Here is an 18,730-nt window from a genome sequence, read left to right as displayed (position 1 = left end):
GCGCTGCACGAAAGAGACGTTGGTGGGGAAAGCCCGCCCATCACTGATTTCGACATCTCCGTAGAAACATGTTCAAATAAATGATAGTACAATATCACCTGAACGAAATTTCAAAGTGATCTCTATTACAGAATACTAGGCAGCCTAAGAAAAACTCACCAAATCTAGCGAAAAGGACCAGATCTAAAAAAAGGTTCCTGGGAAAATGAGCACAGTGTTCGGCGACCGAACTGCCCAAGTTTGATCCGGTTAGCGGAACGTTGCGCGCCGGCAGCAGGGAAATAAATCAACAATGAGGTTTAATCTTCGGTCTTTTCGGGCGAATTGTCGCCAACAAAATGTGTTTCGTCGCATCCGTGAATATAGTAACCAGCTTAACCGTCGTCCACCGTCGTTCTCTCGTTCGACGCACGCTCAATAGGCGAATATCATTTCCGACGGTTGTTCGCCGTGGGAACGTATTAATACCTTACAGCGCGCGGCGGGGCTCTCCGCCCGTTAAATAATTATAGTGTAACGTCGAAACAGATTCAGCCGGGCCACCGTCCGGCTGTGTTCCGCGACGAGTTTTCTACAACGAAATTGCCCGTTCTCGAAACGCGACGCGTGTCCCGTCGCGTCTTTGTCCTGCACCCGGCGATAGTTACCGTTTCGCCCGAATGACGCGCGATCACCGTCCGATGACGATTAATTAACGGAAATTGATTTCGCGACCGGCCCGCGAACAATCGCGCCCACGTTATTAGCGATAATGCGTACACGATGTTACGTTTCGCGACTTGTAATCGGAGAACGGGTATCGCGGAAACAGTAGTATAACGTTACACGCGGTTCACCGTATGGCTGAGCCGGCAACCGAAATTGAAACGTGATCGGAACGGCCATTGTTCCACGACTACGGTGCACGAAATGTCTATACGGACGGTACAGTTTCTAAAAAACATCTGTCGCAATAATTCCGGAGAACCAAGAATACATGAAGAAGCATTATCAAAAAGTTACTGTGCATGCGAGGTGTCCCAAAAATGTTTTAACTGCGTGGAAGGGATTCTCGAGTTCATTTGAAGCAACTTTTTCCTTTGCGAAAATGTTCTACGCGGCTCCGTTGAGGAGTTATCGACAATAAACAGCGGACCAATCGGCGCGCTGGGCGTGGCGTCGCCAACAGTGTCGTCACACGAGGGGAGGGGGGAAAGTTTCCCTCTCTCTACTGGGTTGGTCACGCGACCGAGACGGAACGCGTCACGTGACCGGCCCGCGGCGGAAGAGTGGGGAGTAGCGCGGTGGAAAGGGAAGTTAGAGTGGGGGAACACGCGTTGGCACTGGTTGGCGTTGCCCGAGCCGTTCGCTCTGATTGGTCCGCGGTTTTTCGTTGATAACTCCTGAACGGAGCCGCGTAGAAGATTTTCGCAAAGGAGAAAGTTGCTTCAAATGACCTCGGGAATCATCTGTGTCAAGGCATTACAACAAATTACTATATTACACATCTTAATTATAAAATATCTAATTCTCTGGAGTGAAATTTTCTTCGGAACTTCCGGGAGTGTTGCTGGGAGAGCCTGTACAGTAATTTCCGTGGAGCAAGAATTGCGAGGTTTCCGCGTGGCCTAATTCATCGATCCAGAACGTGCCCGGAGTGATGGGGATGGTTGGATCGTCGCGGATGGAACAATGGTATCAATTTATCGAGTCGATTGCGAGAACATAACAGGCCGACTGGCTGATAATATCTGTTTCATTGGAAGAAGAAAGAGCGGATCCGCGGCAGGTCTCGTGCATAAAAATCGTTGCATAGAAAGCAGGCTTAATTTGATCTTATCTAGCGGGCCGGTGAGGAAACGAAGAAACGAAACAAGGCCGATGGACGAGGAGAACGTGGTCGGCTAGCCAGCCATATAAATTACGTCCAGAACGTCGCCGAATGTAAATGCAATACAAATTGGACCGGGCCACTTATTATTATTCATTGGGGACATTTGTTAGCTTATCTGACGGCTCGCCGGCTTCTCTCCTCGCGTTCCGCTTCACTTTTTCCGACTGGTTCCCCCGGCCGCCGTCCAGATTCGATCGTTGCACACTGGAACGCGAGTTTCGTTGATTATTACTTGTTAAATGCTCTTGTCGGGGAGCACCGAGACGCATTTCAATCGCGTCTTGTCTACCGACGGCAGATGCAGTTCTGGCATGCGATCCAGATGAATTTTTGAAAACTCCGATAAGCGCTCCTCGTTCAGAGCCTTTCTTTTTTTTCGTTTGCTTATTGCCTGGGAAAACGCTCAATTGACACGTTCACGGACAGTGAAACTTTCAGCGAGCTGCAAAAATTGACAGGCAATTTTTCTTGAAACTCGTTGTACCATCCGAAATCTGATTGGACGTAAACAATAATAATAAGTTAACTGTCATTGGTAATGACAGCTGGTCATTACTTTGAAACTCATTTACTTTGATTAATCACAAAGACTCAAGGTTGTATGAAATTAAATGAATAAAAAATGTCTTTAAAATTTGAATGCTATAGCATTCATGTCAGTTTACATCACTATGGTAATGAATGCTATAGCATTCACGTCCGCGAACGTGTTAATTCGAAATTAATAAATTTAAGAATTTTCTACATTAGAAAAGATCACTACTATTTTTTATTTGTCACTTGACCGCGAATTTTATGGGAAAAATGAATAAGTGAAATTTTGGGTTCGATTAAAATTCAAAAGTAGAATTAACCAATGAAACATTCTGACAGTATCCTCTAAGTGTCGCACTGCAGTCAGGATGTACCTGCTGTAGCCGATATACGTTTTTTTTTAACATTCATGAATAAATTGCGTGTTTTTTTTTTTTTATTATTCATGAATAAATCGTATGTGCTATAAATGCATGAAATTCTCAATTTAAATGATAAGCCAACATTAAAATGCAGATTACTTTTATACAGCGCAACTTCTTGTATATTCTTTCATATTGTACCAGCACGAATATTCAATCAAAATATAGAAAGTATCGTTCCCACGATGTGCCAATAATAAAATAATTCAGAAATCGAAAGGCAATTACGAACTTGAATTGTACCAAAATATCTGACTCTTTGATAATCATTGTTCATTTGTTAATCGTTCAATTCAATGGAAACAATTTTTCAGAATTGACAAATTTGAATTTTCTTTTTTTCTCAAATCCGCAGCCTACTTTTGTCATATAAAAATAACGCTTTAATTCGTTCGATGCTTATTGCAATGTACACACGGATTTGTTTAATAATTTCTCTGACATAACCGAACGTATTTGCGTAACAACAATTTAACTATTCAATTTTTTTTTGTTCCTTGTCAAAAGTTCATAGACGATCGTATGACTCAGACACAGAATCAGTTAATTTCGCGAATGTCTCTGTCGAGAACGCGTGTAGGTTGTAGGGCGTACACACACGCGCGCACGCGTGCACGCACGCACGGACACACACACACACACACACACACGTGCGCGGCCACAATTAAGACGTTGCATCGCGCGGCGAAGCAATTTGTCCTGTAATCGGCGTTGTTGCACGGCTTTCACGGCAGAACAGAATTCTAGGTTGTTCACGGATTATACAGACGTAATTAACTTCATTTAATGACCTCGGCTGCGCCACGCTATTCGGCAATTCGAAGCGCACAAAGCGACGACTTGTCGGTCGCAATGCGACCGCAATGACCCCGTCTAGGTCTGAGATTAAAGCGGCCTTCAAACTCGCGCTGATAATAGAAAGCGTTCCTCTGACGTTCAGCGATCAAATTTTCCGAAAATCAGAGATTACGCCAGGCCCCGGGCTTACGCCGGGTCAAATAACCAAAAATAAAATTAAAAAACCATGGTAATTTTATTTCCCAACGAACTGGTTTAATATCGATGTAATTTGCTTAGAATTTCTCGATCAAAAGACAAGGTTTCGAGCGCGTTATACCGAAGTCTGCCGGAGTTCGGATAGCAGAGGTTCCACTTAATCGTGTTTTTACCGAGTAATTACGGTCCGAGTGGCACCGTGTCCGGTATCATTTTAACCGGGGAAGTGTCGCGCGTGTGTTGGTAAAGGTTTTACGAACAAAATCACCATAGATAAACAAGTATTAGCATCGAATTAGCGTCGTGTCCTCGACGCGCTGGTGCCGAACCTCGCGAAAACAGCAATGCAAGTGAAACTTCGATCCCAAATGTTTCACATACAGGGTGTCCCATTCGAAGCTTCGCTTGCGATGATTTCCCAAACTATGTCTCGTTGCAAAAAGCATTTAAACTAAAATTTAACAAGATTCACAGGAGCGTAATAATTGTCAGAAAATTAGTGAAAAAAAAATGTTCCCAAAGTTCAAAGTCGCCTGCTTGCGTGCCAATAAGCTTTGCTCCGGTAATGTAAATATTTTTTGCATAACAAAAAAAAAAAAAATCGCACAAATATTTCTGCACTTGTTACACGAGAATTGTAAGTTGGGGCGACGTCGCCGTCTCGCAGGGAGTTTTCTCAGAGTTCGCAGTATTATTCCGGCGGTATCGGCGTGCGGATTTCGTGCCAGCGTAAAGTTAATTACGGGCCGAACAAAGCGTGGTTCCTACGGCCGATCGACCCAGATACACGGTCGGACACGCAGGATTCGAAAACCGCAAAACAAGCCCGGCAGGGGAAGGAACACCGTGGAACGCGTTCTGCGTACGAATGCCCCTCCACCGAAGGCAATTTCCGTGCATGGACGAACTGAATAATTTCCGGTGGTCCGCTGCGCCGAATCTTAGCTCGTGCATGTGAAATGAAAGAGAGCCGCAGACGGTGTGGTACAAAGTCCCGGGGAAACGTCGATCTTCCTAACGGTATCGTTTGAAGCCTGGGAATCATGCGAATTCAACGGCGAGCTCCGGGCATGAAATTCCATAATTTATTTACCTTATGGCCGGAGCCAGTCGGAACTATACTTTCGCCTAGCATATTTAGAATGCTGTTTAAAGTCCTTCACCCTGTGAGCAAGGCTGAATGTTTGCGATAATTCCTCGACATTTATCATGTAGGCCTTGGCGACATATATGGGGAAATCACTGTACAACCTTTCTCGTTCTTCCAGGAAATTCTGGACGACAGTTCCCATCGCTGTAACGATAAAATAAATAGAAAATAATTTAATAATAATAATAATAATAATAATAATTTGGCTATGGATATGTACAGTAAAAATTTTTGGGTCGATTCCAAGAAGCAGGAGCCGAATAGAAACTCGGTTTATTTTTCAATCATTTTTATTCCTTTTCTATTCGTGCTGGTTTAAATAAATAAAACGTGGTTAAACGGCGAGCTCCGGGCATGAAATTCCATAATTTATTTACCTTATGGCCGGAGCCAGTCGGAACTATACTTTCGCCTAGCATATTTAGAATGCTGTTTAAAGTCCTTCACCCTGTGAGCAAGGCTGAATGTTTGCGATAATTCCTCGACATTTATCGTGTAGGCCTTGGCGACATATATGGGGAAATCACTGTACAAACTTTCTCGTTCTTCCAGGAAATTCTGGACGACAGTTCCCATCGCTGTAACGATAAAATAAATAGAAAATAATTTAATAATAATAATAATAATAATAATAATTTGGCTATGGATATGTACAGTAAAAATTTTTGGGTCGATTCCAAGAAGCAGGAGCCGAATAGAATTTTATTCCTTTTCTATTCGTGCTGGTTTAAATAAATAAAACGTGGTTAAATATTGTGAACGGAAATAAAGGAAGGTTGTTGGGTAAACTAGTCCAGTGTCTGCACACGACTCTACAGAGCCGAGGCATCGATTTCATCCGCTGCTGGCTGGTTTGTCTCGATTAAATAGGGAAACGTAACTTCTGCGAATATTAAACAGTAGCTGCGACCGCTAAACCGTGGTTTCAGCCAGCAAAACGGTACGCGCGTGTTGACTTCGTTTGTTCTCTGTTGAACGGAATAAGGCCGCATTGAATTCTCGTTTAGTGTCAACCACCGGGCAGAGTTCCATGGTAGATTATAGAACGAGCGCGATCGCAAAGTAACAATTAGGTCCCTGTTACATTCGCCCTTTGAACGCGTCCCCCGATGCACTTCTAAATTGTTAATTTTAGAACTGAACAAAGGAGCCGTGGTCCTAATGTTGTCATATTTCAAAGCATAAATAAATATAAATAAAAATAAATAAAAATATAATAATAGCAATATTCGTTCTCCCAACATTAACAATCGCAGAACGCAAATTCCAAATAATTTCTGTGGGAGCAAAAATCACCCGAGAAAAATAAAACGTTAACAAACAACGACTGGACAAGCTTCCGACATACGAGAAAACGTGTGAAAATGAATGAAAACGAATATTTTAATTTTTTTATTCTATTTACTTGCGTCAAATTAATCCCAAAAATGGTAATTCGTGGAAAGATCCTAGGTCCATGACGTTCTCGGGTCGGGCGCAATGGAAGTCCAATAAAATCGTTCGTCCGAATGGGATCCGACGTTTTCGTTTCCCAAAGAAATGATTAAAACGTTCCGGCAAAGGCAGGGATCGCGATAGAACCGTTCCGAACTCTATTTATTCCGAGCTGTAAGCGCATTAAAACCATCCATTGTGCAAATCGCATCAAAACTAGGCGAATTCAACGCGATATCGCAGCGAGCCGTTTGATGTTTCTGATTCAAAGCCGGAAAATCTCTCTCTCTCTCTCTCTCTCTCTCTCTCTCATTCTCTCGGTACGAACTTCTACCTAGTTCCTTCGGAGGCATTCAGCTATCGACCGATCGAAAGAGATCGTGGCGTTCGTGAGAGCGCATACCTTAATCGTATTATCCCTTCTAACGGGAAGGTCTCTGTTTGGGAGCGGGCGTCTTTCATCCTCCACGTTATTTAAAGAGCAGATTCTTCTGATTAGCCGGATGCGTGTTCGTTTCGCTTAGCACACCTGTCCACAAAATTTTGGTTACTCCCGCACACATTCGAACCTCTTTCTCTTACGCAATTTCGAAATAACACGGTCCGAAAAGATAGATGAATATAATTAAATAAGAGTAACCCCAAAACACGGGTCTAGCCAGGGACATATATCGGCCAGGAGGTACTATTCTGATCCAAAAGAACAGTGAAGCTCTAGAGAGCAGTGGTGGGCACGGTAGGGGCCCCTGAGCTGCCTGCTTCCCCCACCAACGTCTCCTCGTGCCTCGCGAATGTGGATAGACAGCATAAGACGGAGGCGCGAGGCACCGCTGCGCGTCGAGGATGCGCGCTGCACGAGAGAGACGTTGGTGGGGGAAGCAGGTAGTCCAGGGGCCCCTACCGTGCCCCCACCACTGCTCTGAACGCCTCGCTTCAGGGCCCCTCGCGGGGTGCCCCGAGGCAGTGGGGATGGTCCTGGGACTTTTATCGGCTAGGCATTTGGGACATATAAAGAGTATCCAATTCAGTGAATTTTTAAAACACCGACACGGAATAACAGGAAATCGTACCGTAAGGCAGCAGATCGCATAGGGACCGCTTCTTCGCGGAGTGCTATTAATGCCACTGTAATGGCGGCTGTAATGGCGAATTTGCTTATCGAATCGCCTGTATCGCTGTCGAGCTTATACCGAAGTCCGGCCGTCGTAAAGAGGATATCGTTGCCAGTTATTGTACGCATGTTCTGATATTGTTCTGAAGCGGCGAAGGAGTTTCAGCTGGTCCATTACCGTGAACACATAATCCCGTAAAGACTAACCCCGCTCGCCGTGAAACGATGCCCCGGGAACTTCGGAATCCGAACTCACTATCAGACCGTGGAAACGTAGCTGTTGCTAAACGCTCCTGAAAGCACTCTCGCGCGCCCGTGAACCCACTATGCATACCAATTTTATGGACTGCCAGCTGCTCAAGTTGGTTCCTGTCATAAACGAATAAAACCCGCAGTCCAATAACAATATGCGTCACCCTGAAGAACCGCGAGGTCACACAAAATAAAAATAATCTCCCGTTAAAATCCACATCGACAAACCACCAAAAATTAATTGGCCACCCCATATATGGGTGCCCAGAGTGGGCTATCTCCGCAGCCCCGAAAGCGCTTCCTTATCGAGCGGCCAGCTGCTCAAGTTGGTTCCTGTCATAAACGAATAAAACCCTCAGTCCAATAACAATATGCGTCACCCTGAAGAACCGCGAGGTCACACAAAATAAAAATAATCTCCCGTTAAAATCCACATCGACAAACCACCAAAAATTAATTGGCCACCCCATATATGGGTGCCCAGAGTGGGCTATCTCCGCAGCCCCGAAAGCGCTTCCTTATCGAGCGGCCAGCTGCTCAGGTTGGTTCCTGTCACAAACGAACAAAACCCGCAGTCCAACAACAATATGCGTCACCCTGAAGAATCGCAAGGTCACAGAAAATAAAAATAATCTCCCATAAAAATCCACATCGACAAACCACCAAAAATTAAACGAACAATGTCGACACATCACCGAACTTAATTTCTCAGTGGAAGATCGAGGAACCGAGTATAGCGCGCGTGTCATTGGCCGGCTCGTAAATAGCCGCCTAGAGTAGGCAATCTGCGCAGCCCCGAAAGCGTTTCCTTATCGAGCGGCCGTGGCTTTCGGGGTCTATTTACGGCGTATGACTACACCCGGCAGGCAGTATCGGCAGGGCTAAGGTTCGCGCTAAGTCGGGCAGCATCAATTAACACAGCCGCTAATTACAGTCCTGGATCCTAGACGGAAATCGTGTACGCTCCAGGATTCGAATACCCCGTGGGCATGAAAGGAGCCGCGAACCATCGGGTTCCAGACCCGGTGGTCCGGCCCTGTTAGAAGAATCCCAAATTGAAGGCAATCGTTAAGAAGCACAGAGCCAGTCGTACGGGATCCAGATTTCCAACTGGCGCAGATCGACTAACGAATAGATTGCTAATCCCTCGGCGGAGTCATCCTCCTCCACCTTCCCCCCCCCCCCCTTTCTATCTCTATCGGCTCTCCGTCGTATCGCACGCGAGCCCCGTTAAAGAATAAGAAGCCTGATCAGTTCTCGATCCCTCTTTTTCTTTCTTTCATCTCTCCCTGTTCCACTTTCTGATCCTCCTTTTTCCGCCGGCCGCTACCCCCTCCACCCTCCCCCTCCCCTCCCCGTAGCCTTTGGTCTCTGTCTCGCCGAGACCCCTCTCGGGCATTCTTTGCTCCTTAAGGGCGCGCGGAACGCAGAAATGGCAGAGTGGAAACGGGAAATTGTCGGCACTCGATCCCTTTCGACGTAAACGAAGACGTAGTGAGGCGTGCAATGATCAAGTATATCTCGGGGAAGATTAACGACTCGTCGGGCCAACTGAAGGGCCAAGGGAGCCCGGGAATCGACGGCACAAGAGAGCGAGGAGGGCCAATTACGGCCGTCTCTCGATCCGTCTCGCCACGATTTCGACTCGATTCCCGATTTAATCGAACCTCGAGGGGTGAGAGAGAGGGGGGGGAGCTTCGGTGGGGTAGCCTAACTCCCCTCCCCTTACCTCCCCCCCCCATAGGATGGATTTTATTCTCCGCCGACGCGAAAACGTCTGTCTAGAAAGTTGTACGACGCCCGACGAACGCATCCCGCGAATTTGAATGCGAAAGGGTTGCGCGGCAAGTTCGACCGAAGAAGTTCGCGCCCCGGGGATTTTGCAATTAAAAGTTACGGTTCTTTTTACGGTCCCGGTAAACTTCCCCAACGGCGCGCGACCGTGTTTGAGTTTTTCGAACCGGGTCTCTTTGACTCGATTCCCCGAAGTTCCAGGATCGTTTCGATCTACTGGCCCGACTGTCGGAGAGATCTCTGCCGTAACTGTCCAAATTTTATCCCCACCCCTGGTGGTATTCGTCTCTTTTCTCCGATTAAACTAGTATCCTCAGAACCTCTTTCTGTTTCCATCCTTCTCCACGATCGGAACGCTGCAAAGAATGTTATACCTTCTCGATATATGTCGCCGAGGCCTGGACGATAAACGTCGCGGAAGTATCCCCACTACCGCGGGGTATACCCAGTGAGGGGCCGCCGAGGGGACGCCGAGGAGTGTGAACTTAACACGAGTGTTGTTGACATATATCGAGAATTCACTGTACCTCTTCTATAACTGTGACATTTGTCTCCAGGGAAATGGTTTCGCAACTGTGTAAAATAAAATCGATACGATTTCAATAGATCTAGCTACCAAAATGTTTTTTCTCTGTTCAATAATTTAAAGAATTTTAAGGTTTCTAAATTCTCTTAATATTTGAACTATCTTAAATTGCAACCTTTTTATCGTAAATGCATAAAATCCGCAGTATAATCGTCGCGAGAGAAATTTTTGTCGTCCGTTGACGCATCGATGCAATTGTCTTTAAGGCAGCATGGTTATGGTTCGATATAAAATTTGAACAACCCATTGCAATAAACAGACGGGAGATTGCGAAGAGTCACAACTTCATATTTTTCAGTTAACAACCACCGGTGATCGTAACACTCGCATACCTCCCAGGTATCCGGCGAGGCTGCAGGACCGTATCAATCAACCACCGGTATTAATTACGATGCTCTTGATCCCGCCCCTAATCGTGACCACCGAATTCGATATTTCCTCGGCAGGACTCGGCGGGACTCGGCATTACAGTCACGTAATGAGAAATCGGACACCTTGCTGGAAAGTCGTTCGCCGCTCGCACTTTACCGGCGCATTAAATTAGAAAAATTTACAGTCAACCTCCACGCAATTTTATCTGCTCGGCGGCATCTATCTGCGAATTCTCCAATTCCGCCTCCACCATTGCCAAGCTTCGCTTTACCATCCGCCATTTTCTGCATTTCAAAGTACACGCCTGAACACCGAGCTCAAATATTCCTTGCGGTCAGGTCAACAAATTCATTCAAATGAGAAATAATTTAATTCACTCGAATTTTACTTCGTTAAACACGCATTACTTTTGAACCAGTGAATCCCTAACATTAAAACTTGGATTTTTGGAGTTTTCTTGTCATAATCTACGGGATTATGTAAAAAAAAGTTAAACATTTCTGGGTTGCCAAGGTGAAGTTTAACAAAGAATTAAGAAAAACAGGGATGGCTTCGAAAAATTGATTTCTTTTCACTGTATCGACTGAATATTTATGAAAACTTCGTTCATAAAACTCCAGTTTGGATTCGGAGTGTTATTTTTTGTTGAATGTTGGTTAAAAGAGGGAAGAAAGTGGGATCCGCTTGTGTGGAGTCGCTCGATTCACAGATTCGCGGTCGCGCGCACGCGCGGAAGGCACTTACAACCAGTGATATTAGCATATAAACTAGAAAATGTTTTATCGCGTCTCCGCGAGGCCCTCTCAAGGGACGACACGGTCTTTCGGCGAGCAGCGAGATATTTATTGGCCCTTAACGATCATTAGGCAAGCCCGAAAACAAATGGCTACTCGTGGGCCGCGCGTTCCCCTTTGATACCACCTTGCGCTCCCTTCATTTCTCCTTTTCGTTGCGCTCGAAGCTCTCTTACTTTTGTATTCCATTTTTTTCGACCGTCGTCGCTACTGCGTTTTGCCTAAAACGAAAAAAAATTTTTTTTTCAAATTTTTAGTTTAGCTTTGGAGACACGTGGAAGAGACTCATAATATTTCCAAAAATTTCGACTTCTCAAGCTCAAGACTTCAAAAGAAAATATAATAATACTGGGGGCCACGTTGCCACCCCTTCCCCTAACGCCGTTTCTCAAGATGGCGCCTCCAATTGAAGCAGGATAATTTTTTTCAAATTAAAATATATTCCTTTCACCGACGCCTTTTTCTAGACGAATTTAAATTATGAATCTGATTTTAGAAGGTGGTAGTAGTATATACAAATAAATCTGCATAAAATAAAATTGAAATTAAATTTTTAACTTTCGGACAGGGACCACCATTTTCCCGATCACACCGCGATAGGCATATGCGCACGGTGGAAGTAGAGATATCGCAGCGAGTGGTATAGTTGCTTTATTCGCGACGCTGCGACAGTTAGCGTAACTGTCGCGGACAATGCGAAATTATAAACGAAACCGAGGGTGGCGTCGGGGTGGTCGTGGGCGTCATAATTCACGCACAAGCGGCGCGTCATGCGAAGAGTACGCGCCGCAAAAAAAAAAAAAGAACTGGTTCTTTTGTGAGAACCGCGTTATATCTGTTCGCATAAATCTGTCGCTTAAGTGGAGTCTCTTATTTCAGTGCGCGTTGTTCATACGCCACCGTGCTCGTGTCACGGGGCTACGCAAATACAGTTTAAGCTCTTCCACGGGGGAATTATTTCCTGCGACCCCGTTCCCCCGACGACGTTTAATCCGGGTATCGTCATTTGCAATAATTGAAGATTTGTATCTACGCCGAGCCACCTTCGCTTCGGTTGGAGCAACGAATACAAATTACCGTTCGCCGGATTTATGCCCGGCAGGAGAGGACACGCCGTTCGGAGCACAATTATGTGCAATTATACTTTTTACGGGCGGAACGTTTATTCCAGCTTTTTATCGCCACGATCATTCGTCGCGCTTTCGCAAAAATAGTCGGACGACCCGACGACAGTTTGCTACGGACGCGTACGACCCCCATTTTGTAATTTTTTGGGTGACGGAAAAAAGTACAAATTAATTCTAACAATTTTTATCAACCTCAGTAATTTTAATACAAGAAATATAAAAATACAGTTTACGCATCGCTGAACGCTATTTTGTTTCGGCCATTTTGTAAGTTTCAATGATAAGAAAAAAATAGGCGTCGCTTAAAATTACCTATATTTTTTAATAAAAATAATATAAATATAGGGTCAAGGCTAACCCCCAGCACTCGTTTTCACAGTGAAATTCTTGGGAACCGGAAATTTTGTTTTTAGGATAAAAAATTCGGAAATGTTTGTCCATTTGCCTCCAAGGTTGCAAATACTGCGAGACCGACATGTTGCGGGACGATTGCTAGACCGCAATTTGATGGTACAGTTAAATTGTAATAGCAAATTCGATTCCTTATCAGCTAATCGAAATCCCATTTAACGTAATTAACATTTCAACGGCGAATTCTAAATAGACCGACACATTTGAGAAATAGAACGTTCAGCGTTCGTACCCAATTTAGTTACATAATGAGGATCTGCGTTTAATATAGAATTTAATGTAGACCACCAATCCGATGCGATAAATGGACAAATTGCTGAGCCTGGCGGAACAGCAACATTTCAAAATACACATTCGGACGACATTAATATAAACGAAGAGCACTTCGACGAAGCTGAAATAAAAATATTTATTTTAAAATGAAAATATTTAAATATTTGTTGTTGCTACGAATGGGAGCATCCATTATTAACATATCCACTTGTGACATAAATTCGTTCGATTATTTGCAATATATTCTGTTCATTTGTTGCAATTATAAAATACGTCTGAACAAATAAATGTATCGAATGTCGACAAAAGCATCTTTACAGTGATTGTAAAATAAACAATCTAAGATGCGTCGTTTATTTATTCATATTTATGAAATTGCGATAATAGTACGGGGACGTTCACAAAAACACTGTAGATTCTACAGCACAGAACGGAGTCAGAACACTAGTAGCTTTTGCACACACACATATACATACAGACACGTGGCCAGACTGTTGTAAGTTATTACTCAAAATGATTTAAAGTATTCCATTTCATTAGACAACTTCGTTACGTTGTTGTCTGCTCAGTGCACTCATGGCAACAGTTGATGAGGGTTAAACCACGTGTTGAATTTTGCCGGAGCCTGGCGTTTGTATACCTGAAGAGATCGCTGACTGCGTTTTCTCCAGAGCGAATTTATGGTGTGGTAAATAATGCCTATTGTGGACACCGAGTTAGGCTCCTGGAAGATTTGCTTCCGCGACTTTAATAATTATTACTAAATATTAATCACTTCTTCACTGTCGAAGACTGTAGGTCACGCAACATTGAACTTCCTCTATTCAAAAAGTTAATACTTTTCTGACAGAACTTGTTTGTTCCTAATTGTTTCTTTATACAACTTTCATTAATATATTTGTGACATTTTTCCGGTTAAAATGAGCCCAAACACGATACAATTTCGACTGCATTTACTCGTTTAATCCACGATTAAGTAGAGCCTCGATTATCCGAACTGGGTCAGACGAAAACGCTTCGATTTCAAGAGGGTCTTTGAGACGCTTTTAGAATGTGTTCCAGTGGGAATTTTTGGACGTTCGACGGCTCAAATTGAAGCTGGAAGAGCACACTTTGTGATAGGGGCACTTAGGTTCAAATTCTAAATCGTAGAATTTTTAAAAAATTTTCAGAAGCCAGAAGCGTATAAAGACGCGCAGTCTACTTATTGTGGTCCTATTTAGAGGCCGAAATTAGGTTACTTGCATGCTCAAAGATCTCCATACTTTCAGAAGTGCTTAATTCACAGGGTGTGGTAAACAATTTCACAGTTAGGCGAGTTCGCCGACTGCATTCTGGATTCGGCAAGACCGGTGCGTGAAGTTGGAGACGTGTCCGGAACGGTTCGGAACGTGTCCGGATCGGTGATCCGCTGGCGTGTCGCCAGCCTCCTCGCGGTGTATTTTCAGGATCGTAACATAAAGCCGAAGATTTATGGCGGCGATGCGACCCACTCGGCCGAATGTATGTTTTTCGACGTGGCCAAGACCGCCTTCAGGACGTCTTGCGCGCGAGCCTGCGAGCCCAGAGATCGGCCATAAAATTCTGATCTACGGCTTGCACCTACCCCAGAGCTTTTCGCTTTCCTTTTCGCTTACCTGTCATTTCTTCCAGCAGGAAAGTTTCGTGTTCGAAAGGCCTCCCCGAAATCGCCGGGCTTGACGCGCCTGCGTACCGCAGATTTACGTTGCTGGTCGTCACTGTGACCCTGTGCACGTACCCCCTTTGTGTGGCGAAGGTGTTGTTTTTGGATCGTTAAAAATCACCGCGGGTGTCTTCTCCCCCCCCCCTCCCCTTTCCATCGAGAGTAATTGAAGACGCACGTTGAGATTGTATGCTCGCAGAGTGTCTCGATTTGTATCGGCTGTTTTATAGAACAAAAATTAGGAAGAAGTCTGGTAACATGGAAAAATTAGATAATAAATGAAAGATGGACGGCAAAAGTAGAGGCTTCAAGCTTTAAAAAAAAATGCTATGAGTTTGTACTAGTAATATATACAAAGTGTTCCAAAAATATATTTCCTTGAACGGGGCGATTCCCAAGGTCATTTGAAATAACTTTTTCCTTTACGAAAATGTTCTCCGCGGCTTCGTTGAGGAGTTATTAGCGAAAAACGCGGACCAATCAGAGCGCGGCTACAGCAGACGGATTCCCCCCTCGGCCAATAGCAACGCCACGCTCGGCGGGACCTGCCTCGTGCTGTGATTGGCTCGCGTTTTTCGCGAATAACTCGTTAACGAGGCCGCGGAGAAGAATTTCGCAAAGGGAAAAGTTACTTCGAATGAGCTCAGAAATCACCTCCTTCAATTGCAATCTTTTTGGGACACCCAGTATATTGTATCGTTATATTACGTAAAGTTTCGCAATCTACGATCGATTAATTGCGAGGGACATGTATTAATCTGTACACCCAGTAAATATTCCTACGAGAAACGCGAACTGTGCCAAAACTCAGCGGCGGACCGTTAGTTTCGGGGCCCCGGGGCTAACACTGCTTGGAGGTACCTACCCAATTAACCAAAAAATTTGAATATAATTTATTTTCTTCTTGAGCTTTCGATGTAAATTGTTTCTATCTCGCTGGCAAAGTATGCTACGATTTTTTGCTACGATTTTTTGCGAGGAAGCCCTGCACGATTGAGGATGGTTATGGTCCCCGCAGGCTCTCGCAGGATTATTATTCCGGTCAGACGATCTTAAGACACGTAATGCCGCGAGGAGGGAAATAATCAAGCGGAAAATCCACGGAAGGAAGAATTTCCACGGCGAAGGGGAGAACCCCCGATATTTTTACTGCCGACGTCGAAAGGGGAAGGACTACTTGGCAAACAGGCTGACGATTTTTCCGTCGAAAGTTCGGCTTTAATTTCGCAGGCCCGTCGGGGCCGGAAGACTTTGCGGATAAAGTTTCGAGCACAGGAGAAACGGCGGAAAGTACGACCAAGTCCGGAAAGCCGGCGGAGGGGCGAGGAGGGGAGAGAGTAGTTTCGTTCAAACGACGAACCAGCCGGAAATTATTCGAGAGCCGGTCAAGACTTCTTCATTATTGCGCCTTTTAATGAACCTTAAAATATTCGACGACGGCCGATATCGCGGGACGCGCGTCTCCAGCCGCAGCGCCGCGCCGCGTGGCGTCGGATGTCTGCAAAACTCCTGGAAACCGTTCTAAAAGAGAAAGTGCTTCGATCGCGACGGGCTTTGAAGCCCGCAAATACCCAATTACTCGTTTTCTCATTCGAATTCTATTTGAAGGACGCTTAGCGGTCGAATAGGGGAAGTTTGACAATTTTTTTTCCGCGCAAAATTGGGTTTAAAAAATTATGTCTCTTTGTTTGAACAGTATTTCCTGAAACTTTAAATTGTTAAAATTCAATTATAATTTAAACATTTTTTTGCATATAGAATTATGATTGCTTAAAAAATGAATATACACTTATCTTATCATGCGATATTTGAATAGTACTTGCTGAAAATTTCAGGTAAATATCTTGGACTATAAGGGCGTGGCAGCCATTTTGAACCATTTCTACAGCCCCCAGCATGTTTGCTAATCGCAAGAATATTTTTTGCACACTCTCGTTTGAAGAGTAGGTGGTAACTGAGGATCATCGATCTTTCCCGGGTATGATGGTTCCTCATTAAGTGCCTTTCCCAGGACTATTTTTCTTCCTTGTCTCATTTTCATAAATCATCTTTCTTCCGCCCTCGAGTATATATTGCAACGTCTCCGCTAATTGCAAAGAGTTGTTCAAAGTTGCCGAAAGATATATCTGTCGATGAGTGCATGCCGGTGTTGCCGTATTCCTCGAATCGACGGAATTGTGACGAATGTTAAAATATTCGGTTGAAAAATCACCACAAAGATCGGATTTTTAAAAATCTTTGAACAGAGTTCCGATTAAATTACACATTTCATTTCATTCGGAGGATTAGCTGTCGCCCGTGAAATTTTTATTAAATTTCATTAGAACACCGCGAGGGCGCCGGTAATCGGCGCCATAAATGGAAAAACAATCTTTGGAAGTTACCAAACACATTTCGCAGAGACTCTATATTCGAGGTAATAAAATTTTACGGTCGACCTTAAATTTTCCAAGCGGTGAAAACTGCTCCGTTTATTATACTTATTTCATAGTTTACCGAGTCGTATATCCAGATCTGGTGTCGTGAAACGTTCGCGAAAAGTTTCATATTAACTGTAAATATACCCGTGAAGCTTTAGAATCACGGAGCACGAAACTGCGAAAGTGAAATCATCCGGGTCCTGTGGCGCAACGGATAACGCGTCTGACTACGGATCAGAAGATTCCAGGTTCGAATCCTGGCAGGATCGAATATTTTTTTTCTACTTTAAAATCGTTTTTTTATCGATCCGTTCGTTGGTCAGTTCTATGCGCTAGCTAAGTTTTTAATGAAACATAAATTTTGTTTAAATATTCCAAAAATTAAATGTTAAAGGTAATGGTTTTAAAGAAAATACATTTAAAATGTGACTGAACGTCTAATATTATAAAAAATTGTTTTCTTTATAAAATTTGATTAGTATCACGATTTGTATTATTTAAAAAAATCTGTATATTGATCGTGCATACTGATATCAACGCAAGCAATATTGCTACAAAAATTGCTGGAAACGATATCACTTTTTGAAGAAATGTTCAATTTTGAGCTTGCACTATTCAAGATTTCCGTTCTATAGCTTTTTTATTGAAAAATAAAATATGAAAATGTGAAATATAAATTCTATAAAAATTGTTTTTTGAACAATGTTTGTAGAATATATATTCGACAGTTTCGTATATTATTTGTCAATAAAAATTATTGATATAAATAGAAATTTGAATGAATACAAATGTGCAGTAAGGAACGAGTGTGAATTTATAAGAGAGCATGACATAATTATAGTGTAAAAAATTAATAAAACTCGATTGTTCTATAGGAGATGAGTTTGTTAGTGTCTCTAGAACAAATAAAACAATCGCAATGTTATAAAAAAAAGATGGCCCATGGGGGGATCGAACCCGCGACCTTCGCGTTATTAGCACGACGCTCTAACCAACTGAGCTAATGGGCCGTCGAATGCTGTGATCCAGTTTTCGAATAAGAAGTAGTTACCGCGACACAATTCTTCTATACGACAATGACTATTTCAATAGATTAATTTATAAAAATTTAATATTTCGAGTCTGACTTTTAAGCGGGCCTGAAGATATTGAAACGAATCGAATTTATGGAACTTGTTCTGTTCCAATTTGTTGACAGAGCTGTACGTAATGCAGTGCGTAATACAGAGTATAATTAAATTCATTGTAAATGTTAGAGATTTCACAATAAATTTTTTAAATATTTTTCTTCTCTCTCTGTTCCTCCCCCCCCCCCTCTCTCTCTCTAAAAATAACACGAATGTACCAATAAAAATTTGTAGCCATTTTTAAATAATATATACCCAAAGAAATCAATCGGTTAAATAATTCCTCACGGATGCATCTTGACAGTCTCACCATTCGTAAATTAAAAAAATTAATATTATCCGCCATTTTTAGGGGTCCGGTGAATCCACT

General features: G+C 43.5%; 1 protein-coding gene and 2 non-coding genes across 3 annotated transcripts in view; 2 read left to right on the top strand and 1 right to left on the bottom strand.

The window, feature by feature from the left end:
• Alpha-man-ia (alpha-Mannosidase class I a) overlaps positions 1–18,730 on the top strand; it is a 634,153-nt gene that overhangs the window by 157,873 nt on the left and 457,550 nt on the right. The gene's annotated exons all lie outside the window — the stretch shown is intronic.
• Trnar-acg (transfer RNA arginine (anticodon ACG)) lies at positions 17,430–17,502 on the top strand. Its single transcript has one exon. It is a non-coding gene; the product is annotated as a tRNA-Arg (tRNA).
• Trnai-aau (transfer RNA isoleucine (anticodon AAU)) lies at positions 18,170–18,243 on the bottom strand. The gene has a single exon. It is a non-coding gene; the product is annotated as a tRNA-Ile (tRNA).

This window comes from Halictus rubicundus, chromosome 14 (genome assembly GCF_050948215.1).
Source record: "Halictus rubicundus isolate RS-2024b chromosome 14, iyHalRubi1_principal, whole genome shotgun sequence".
In the NCBI taxonomy this organism is placed as follows: domain Eukaryota; kingdom Metazoa; phylum Arthropoda; class Insecta; order Hymenoptera; family Halictidae; genus Halictus; species Halictus rubicundus.
Note: the sequence above shows the minus strand (reverse complement) of the source record. Positions and strands in the feature narration are given on the sequence as shown.